General features: G+C 34.9%; 1 pseudogene; it reads left to right on the top strand.

Moving 5' to 3' along the window:
- Positions 1-4,612: 4,612 nt before the first annotated feature.
- LOC122291138 lies at positions 4,613-8,434 on the top strand (annotated as a pseudogene).
- The last annotated feature ends 704 nt before the right edge of the window (positions 8,435-9,138 follow it).

Below are 9,138 nucleotides of genomic sequence, written 5' to 3'. Positions count from 1 at the left end.
GTTAAAAACGGAAAAGTGAAGAAAAATGGAGTAACAGAAAATCAAAGAAGCAAACATAGAAACAATAGACCCATCACCTCCGCCTCTTCTCCTCTCTCTTTCTCTGGTTTTATGCCGATTGATTTTTGGCATATGCATCCAAATTTTTATACTTTTTTTTTTTATGAATTCGCAAATGTTTGTGGACAGACAATAAACACCCAAATAGATTGAAGCACCAACAAAAGCCCAGACTCATGAACCATCTTCTTCTTCTTCCTAGAAATTATGTATAAAGCTGCTGTCTTCTACTACCAGCAAGAAGAGAACAAAAATAATTACGAATTCGCACTGTTATGTGCTACTTCCAGCAAGAAGAGGAAAAAAAAATCAAGAATTTGCACCGCTGTGTTCTTCTTCTAGCAACAAGAAAAAAAAAAAAAATTCGCATTGCTATGTTCTACTCCCAGCAAGAAGAGAATTAAAAAAAAAAAAAAAATTTGCATTGATATGTTCTGCTCACAGCAAGAAGAGAAAAAAAAAAACCTCGATGCTCCTGCGAGCAATGGCAAAGTTAGGAGAGAGAAACGGAAAGAAACAGAGGAGACGAAAAGTAAGATTTACTTCCCAATCTCTTACTTTCCCTCCTCCTTTTTACTTACTGTACCCACGTGCGTACGTTTTTCTTATGAATCGTTTGGTTACCGCAATTTAAATAAAATAAAGAGATATATTTTGTAAAAAATTAAATAAAAAATTATTATAATATAATTTTTTAATATTAATTTTATTTTAAAATTTAAAAATATTGAATTATTTAATATATTTCATATACAAATTTTAAAAAATTATAATGACAAAATGAGACTAGACGAGATATATCAATTGAGTGATGCACGCGTACTTAAAAGAAAACTTAAGATCCGTTTGTTTATTTAAATTTAAATTATTTCATCTCATATCATCTCATTTTATTATTATAATTATTTTAAATTTTTATATAAAATATAATAAATAGTTTAATTTTTTAAAATTTTAAAATAATAATAATATTTTAAAATAATATTTTAATTTTTAATTTTCATCTCATTTCTTTTCAACTTATCATCCAAACCGCACCCCGAGATTGAAGAACCCCTACCTAACCAATGTTATGATGATGATACTTTACGTCGAATGCTTCTCTAATGTTGCCCGTTCGTAAAGATCAAGCTTCCTTCCTTGTCATTGGTACTGTTGATATAAAAATAAAAAGTTATATCTTAAATCGGTTTACGAGATCAATTTATATTTTATCACATTAATAATATGCATTATATACTTTCCACACGACTTGTAAATAAAACTATAAAAAATTTGTCATTTTACAATTTAAATAATATTAAAATTATTTATTTAAATAATTACTTTAGGACAACTACATGTGTTTATATTAGGAAAGAATCACAATTATAACAACCTCTAAAATAGTTCAACAATGGAAAATGATTGTGTAACAACTCAATAAAAGCTTTTAAGTCCAGATTTCAATGACTTCACCTTAACTGTTGAGGCCAATGAGAAAGATTTTCTGACTGTTGCATCAAAATATACACAAATTTAATTTGTGAGAGGTTTTTGCCATTCTTTTTTTACTTTGGGTTGAGGAAAACTTCATGACAATCCTAGTGACTGCAGAGACACTAGCAGCAAAATTAGCTTTCAAAATAGCAGAACATCTCAACTATCCCTTCATCTCTCTAGTGGAGACTCTCAGTTAGTGATTTTTTCCATTTATAAAGAGAAAGTGATCTAGCAAATATCCTCAATCTTGGACGACATTACAAACTCGTTGAAATCTCACAATGGCTGGAGTTTTAACAAGATAGATCGATTCCAAAATCGATTTGCACGTTCAGTTGCATAATGTGCAACTACAAACTCTTTGTTTTGTAACATTTCATTAGATATTATTCCTACTAGTATTTTGTACATTGACAGTAGGAAAAACTGTCCTTAGATGTTTGTAACACTCTTTTAGTATATGCAAGCTTGTTTAGAAATAAATAAATAAATAAATGTTATAAATGAAGTTGTTAGAATTAATATAAAGGCTATTAATTGCAATATCATTTATAATTATTTAAGGAAAATATTGGTCATGATTATTAGTGAACTTATTTATAAGAATTTCTCTCTACTTCAACAATATAAGATCTTGCATGCATGCCAAGTCCTAATTCATATTTCATCATCCTTTCATACATTACAAGAGCATTATTTTTCTATTCCTATCACGTTATATTGATGTGACATTGTTTGTCAATCATGAAATAATTTTTTATTTTCAAAATGATAAATTCAAAGATTGACGTACAATACCATATCAATATATTGACATAAAAATTATATGAAAATATATTAAGTAGCATTTTGAATTTTTATGCTAAGCACCAAGTATTGGGTGAAGACAACATTCAATCTAAAGAAACTATCAAGTTTTTCACTATCTCCCCCTGTATACTAGAGCTTTCCATGCAGATCAGAATGTAGGTTGCTTGATTCAGATGAAACTTAGTAGACAAACTTTTCATATTTTCCTGCAAATTTGAATCCAGAGCGACAATGTGTTTTGTTTTAGCCACATAAGTTGCTAAACTTTCCTACTTATTGTTTGAATTTAGGGATGAATTTCTAAGGGGAAAAAACAAATTGAAACCAACATTATCATAAAGTCACTGACTCTCTTTGGCTTTGGTTTTGACCAGAAAAAATTACACAATCCTATGCAATGCATAAGCAGCTTGAGAATACCAAACAGCAACTACAGAACTTTTTAAAATTTTTTAACATTTCTCAACTTTTATAGTAAGTTCATTCACAAAAATTTTTCAAACACAAAAGATTTTTCTATTTCAAATTTTCAGCTTTTCATATGACCATTGTCTGATCATTAATCAAACATAAAAATTACTACAACTTTTACAAACTCTCAAATAAATTACCAAAGTTCTTAAATATTTTCAAACATATTTTATAACCAAACATGACCACTTGGGTGTTGGTAGAGACCGAATTTGAGGGATCCAAAAAATAAAAAGAACATAAAAGAGATATTCTCATCTTAATGTTTTGTTTTTGCCCTCACGTCCAAGCCAACAAGAGAAGTAAATTTATAAAAATATTGGATGAAAATAAATTTATAAATTGATATAATTTTATATGATATATTAAATCTATATTATAATAAAAATAATTTTACAATCTAACATATCATATCAAATTACGTTAGTTTATAAATTTATTTTTTGTGAAATCTAAATCTGTCTAGAACATTTTTCAACTAACAAAGAAAGGAAGTCACATTTTACATTTTACTCCCTTAAAATACCATTATTTTTGTGGCCAGTAGCATGACCCTCGAATTATAAAAACTATCACTTAGTCCCTCGAATGAAACATAATTCACAATTTATTTCAGCCTTTTAGATCTAATAATTAAAATAGATTTAAAAAATAAGTGAAATGACATAATTTTATGAACTATATCTCAAATGAAGAGACATATTATAAAAGAAGCGGTAGTTTGAGGCATAAAGGGATAATTTAATAGTTTAAAGGTCATATTATTGAATGAGTACTACTTTAGGAGAGTAGAGTGTAAAGTTTTTCGGGAGAAATGATATTTTTCGTTAGTAAAGTATCAAGTATATTTTCTACCATTATAAAGAGTTTCAACCAAAAAACAAAAAAAAACCTTGATTTAATATGATATGTTAGATATATTTTATTATAAAACATATTGTGAAGGAATTTTTCCTCTCGGGCTGAAGACCCAGAAGACAAGCCTAAAAATGGGGAGCTCGGCCCGACTAGGCAACTCCTAGGCCCATTAGAGGCCAGCTTATAACCATAATCACACAGGAAGACCCCCAAAATGCAAGGAAGATGGAGACACATCACCTCGACATTCCCCTACGATGCCTAGCCTTAGATAGCAATGTGCAAGCAAGTGAGCGGGAAATGCGGTGAGCCCTTGATTTTTTGACAGGTAAAAGAGGAGGAGCGTAATGGTGTGCATCCATAGGATGGAAAGGGCAGGGAGCCATGTCGTATTAAAAAAAATTTACTTAAGGAAACTGTTGAGAGGACATATCCACTAACACAAGATATGGGCAGTTGATCTCTAGAATCCTAGTATAAAAGCCAATCCCTAAGTACAAAGAACTCTCTCTAATTCATTTACTCTCTCACAAAAATTACTAAAAGGATATTGACTTAGGCATCGAAGACTCTCTGGTCTCTACCAAGGCCCCCGACTCTTTGTGTTTTTTGTGTGTATGCAGACCCAAAGTCAAAGACCCAAGTCACTGAAGCCTAACTTAAAGATGTGCCAAACACGATGTTAACATATATCATATTAAGACACTTAGACACATCAATTTGTGAGTTCAATTTGTGAAATCTTTTTATAGGTATAATATTTCTCGTTTCAATTTGTAACTCAAGTTATAAACTTTTTCAATTTAGAACATACATACCTATATTTCTCAATTTATACCGAATTTGAAAATTAAAAAAAAAAAGAAAAAAATTGAAATTTTTAGTATCTTATTATGAAAACAGCACATTATGAATAAAAATTATAATTTAAAGGAAAAAAGCTTGCAACAATTCCTATAAGAAATAACAAAAAAAAAAAAAAACTAAATAGAAAGTTGAAAAAGCCCAATAGGCCTCTCAGCCCAACTGCTAAACAACCCACAAAGACCAAAGCTACAAAAATCGAAAGCCCAATTGAGAGTACTCGGACTGCGTTCTCACTTTCTCCTCCACTGTTGATCTCCGACTCTATCCTCAGAAGCAAGCCACCAACGAAAGTCGGAGAGAGACTGAGTAGAATACCCCTACTCACTCCAAAGTTTAAACCCATATGCCATGGACTCCCTTCAAGCCACCTACAGAGAGATAGATGACGAAGTGGACGAGTCCATAAATCCCACCACCAGCGAACCACCACCTGGCGATAATACTGCCGCTGAACCCCTAAACGACGCGAAACCAGAGCCCATGAGCTCCGACTTCGACGACCCACCTTCCTCTGACACCAACAAATCCCCCACATCCACCCCCAACAGTGCCGCCAACACCAACGAGAACGACAACGATACCACCACTACTAACACTACAAACAACAACAACGACGAAGTCGAGGGCAACGAAGAAGATGACGAGGAAGACCCTCCTCCCAAGAAGCAGAAACCTCTCTCATCTCTCACTACCCCGCCTCTAATCCTAGGTAAAGCTGCCCCAATGGAGGCCATCCCGAACCCTGTACGACAACGACACCACCAACAACTGGGACCACCGTGAAGAAATATAAGAAGAAGAACAATAACGTGTGGGTTACAAAGTCGACCCACAAAGGCAAGAAGAAGAATGAGTCGAATAGCCACCACAACACCCCGGCCTAGGAAACCGTTCTCATTACCCCGATCCAGAATTTCCCAGACAGGTCAGATGACACCCAGGACATGAAAATCTGCCTCTTGAAGATTTACAAGGCCGAGAAAGTTGAACTGAGCGATGACAGATTGAGTGCAGGGAGCACCAAAGGGTACATGATGGTTAGAGCGACCAGAGGGGTCGTGGAGGGCACGTGGTACTTCGAGATTGAAGTTGCAAGTTTGGGAGAGTCAGGCCACACTCGCCTCGGGTGGTCCACGGAGAAAGGGAACCTCCAGGCCCCTGTTGGGTATGACGAGTACAGTTTCGGGTACAGAGACATTGATGAGAGCAAGGTGCACAAGGCGTTGAGGGAGAAGTATGGGGAAGAGGGGTATTAGGAAGGTGATGTTATTGGGTTCTACATTAGTTTTCCAGAGGGAGGTTTGTGCAGGCCGAAGCCCTCGCATTTGGTTTTGTATAAGGGGCAGAGGTATGCATGCGCGCCGGATGCCAAAGCGGAGGCCCCAAAAGTGGTGCCTGGTAAGCAGTTCTTCGTCCTGTAACGTGTACTATATAAATTTCTGGAAAATCTATATTTGTAAGTTGTAAGCCAATGAGGAGGCCACGCTCTCCATAGCTGACATGAAAATATTTGATTCGCAAGAAATCCCTGTTTCTAGCTATTGTTGGTGAGCATTTATGTGCATTCAGAAAGATTTCTACTTCATTTTGATAATATTTGTTGGCTGTTTCTTGGTTATGCTATTGTCAATTAGTGTTGATTGGCCATATCTGGGAGATCAAGGCTATAGTTTAGTCATTGTTTGCCAAAATCTTGTATTCGAATGTATTGCATCATGCTAAGAACTGAATCGAGCTTGAGATCAAGCAAATAGCTAGGTAGCAAATAGAACATGGCATAATTTTAATCATGTTAAAGTTGGGCATGAAGAGCTTGTTCATGTGGCATGGGAAAAGGTTGGTGATTAGGCGTATATGGTAGTTTTGGCACTTGGTTGTTTGATGTTGGAATTTCATTGAGTACTTTATTAAATGAAGCCTTAAACATCAATCAATTGGAATTGGCTACATCACTGTATATCTTCTGGTTCTTTCTAGGCATGTACTCTGGCCGTATATCTTCCAAGCTATCAAATATTGCCTTCATCTAAAGCATTCTGCACTAATTTTAAGGAATTGTGACAGTAAATATAAACTAGGAGGAAAAGGTAGGACATAAACTTGGAATTTTTGAGATTGAACCAATCTAATGGTTTTGGAATAACATAATTTTTTTTTATTGGCATTGGGTGTCTGAGAACAAAGTCTCGATGAATCCCGGGGCTGCATTGGCCCTCGGCAAGGAGTTTCCTACTAGTGCACCTCGTGTAATTCAAAGTTCGACTAGAAATTGTTTGCACCCAAGAGGATTTGAACTTTAGACCTAGAGGGAGCATACCACCAAGGCCAAGGCTTTTACCACTTGAGCCAACTCCTAGGGGTTGGAATAGCATAATTCAGAACTGAATTGACCTTTTATCAATCAAAGAAAATACAGAAAAGTATTTTTGTAGCAAATTTGAAGTCTGAGGATGGAATGTATACCTTGTTTGACAACAAATGTAAAAATCATTATAGCGATGGATTGCATGAAACCATGATTTAGCCATGTGGACAACGCACATACATATTCTTTGTAGAGAGAGTTTATTTTTTGCTGCTTCTGTCCTTAAGTTCTGCTTGTTTCCTACATATTTTAAGTGCTGCCTTCCACTTCCTTTCCTTATTCCTCTTAGTTTTGTATGCGTACCTTCTACATGTTCTCAAAATGAGTGCTTGAATATATGGTATTTATTATGGAACTTTATTTATTTTACTTTTACATGGTGAAGATTTGCTAGAGCCTTGTAATATGGCTTCATCTCGATTGATATAAATATTTAGTCGTGTGATTAATTTTTTAGAGAGAAGCATGTTAGCTTGATTCATATATGGTTTTCACATATTATGGAACACATATGTTCCGCTCATACTGGGAACATAGGGTCAGGTAAGCAGTTGACTGGAAATTGCTTTAATGGCTACTTTTGTGGTGGATTGATTGTGGCTGGAAATAATCCACAGGTTGACTGCACCTACTTGTTGGTTTGCACTTGTTATTTAGCTGTATTGAACAAAATCTATATGTTGATTGCCCATACGGTTCATTCAATCCCAGGCATATTTCCTATTCCCTTTTTCTTGCAAAACTGGAACCATAAGGCTTGCAGTAAGAATGAGTGGAGAAAAGAATTGTGGTTTTCAACACGAGGTGCACTACAAGAGCCCAAACATGCTACAAACTTTCAAAATTCAAGTTTGGTTTTAATCTAATTAGGTTGTTTGAAATAAATAGTACTTAAACTTTCGGCATCAGAGGAAACTAGAGCTTTGCGTTGCTGTTGGGAGTCTGGTGGCAAAGATGCTCGAATCTGATCCAAGAAACTGGCCTTGGTGAATGGCAATTGAAAAAACCCAACTTTAGTTGAGTGTGAGCACCTCTGGCCACGAGACTTTTTCATATGCAAAATTGCTGCCTCCTTGACTGACTATTACATTAAATATTATTTCAAATTTGTTCAGCATTGTTTTAACTTTGTGACACAATAAGCATGTTTGATTTTTTTTTTCTTTGTTAAACTGAGGATGTTAATATTTTAACTATATTTTATCATCAGAACAGCCTGTATTCACTTTGCATGAAAACATTGTCTCTTTTGTGCAGGAAGTGATATCTTTCTTCAAGAATGGGATCTGGCAAGGAGTTGCTTTCAAGGATCTATGTGGCAGTTGCTACTACCCTGCTGCTTCAATGTACACTCTTCCAAATCAGCCAAATTGTGTAGTCAAGTTCAACTTTGGCCTTGATTTTGAATTCTTTCCTACAGACTTTAATGAACATCCTGTGCCTAGGCCCATGGTTGAAGTTCCTTATCATGGGTTTGAGAACCGAGTTGAAAATGGAGTGTCAACTGAGAAGAATCATTAGCCGGCAAGCGGCACGTTTCAACCTTAACACTTGCAGAGCTGGGAGTTGGATCTGAGTTTAACATTCTGTTGTAATTTATTTTTCGTTAAATTACGAATGAAAACATTATTCGATGACATTGTAAACTTGACCTTTCAATGGAAGAGAGAAAACCGGCATGTGAAATATATTTATGATATTGCTTGAGCCCAATGACATGTTGATAGTTTTCTTGTAGTTCTAGTGGGAGATTTTGGTTTTTCATTGTTGTGATGTCGCTCTATAAAAGCATGTTATAATTAATATTATTGTTGTAGTTCCTCAAGGATAGATTGGGTTGATTGCTCAGTCTAAGTGATGGCAATCCATCTGTTTCACAAATTATGCCGTATTAACGTTCAAATGTTCCTTTTACTTATTTAAAATATTTCCCTTTTCTTCTCAGGAGTTATAATCTTTTTTGGTGTGTTGTGGTGGTGACATGATGGGCATCTCGCTTCAAAATAGACAGTCGTAGAGATCCCGCTCACATCCTTCTTGTTCTTCTACTTGCTGCCAACGCTGCTACAGGGAATTGACATTACTACATGTATGTGGGGATATTATAAGATGTGCTGATTCACAAAAGGATTCCATAAAAGTAAAATTTATAAATTGATGTGTTTAGATGTGATAAGTTAGATCTTCTTTTAGTAAGAAGAGTTTTACAATTTAACGTATTACTA

Source organism: Carya illinoinensis, chromosome 13 (assembly GCF_018687715.1).
Source record: "Carya illinoinensis cultivar Pawnee chromosome 13, C.illinoinensisPawnee_v1, whole genome shotgun sequence".
NCBI classification, from domain to species: Eukaryota; Viridiplantae; Streptophyta; class Magnoliopsida; order Fagales; family Juglandaceae; genus Carya; species Carya illinoinensis.
This window is presented reverse-complemented; position numbering and strand designations above follow the sequence as displayed.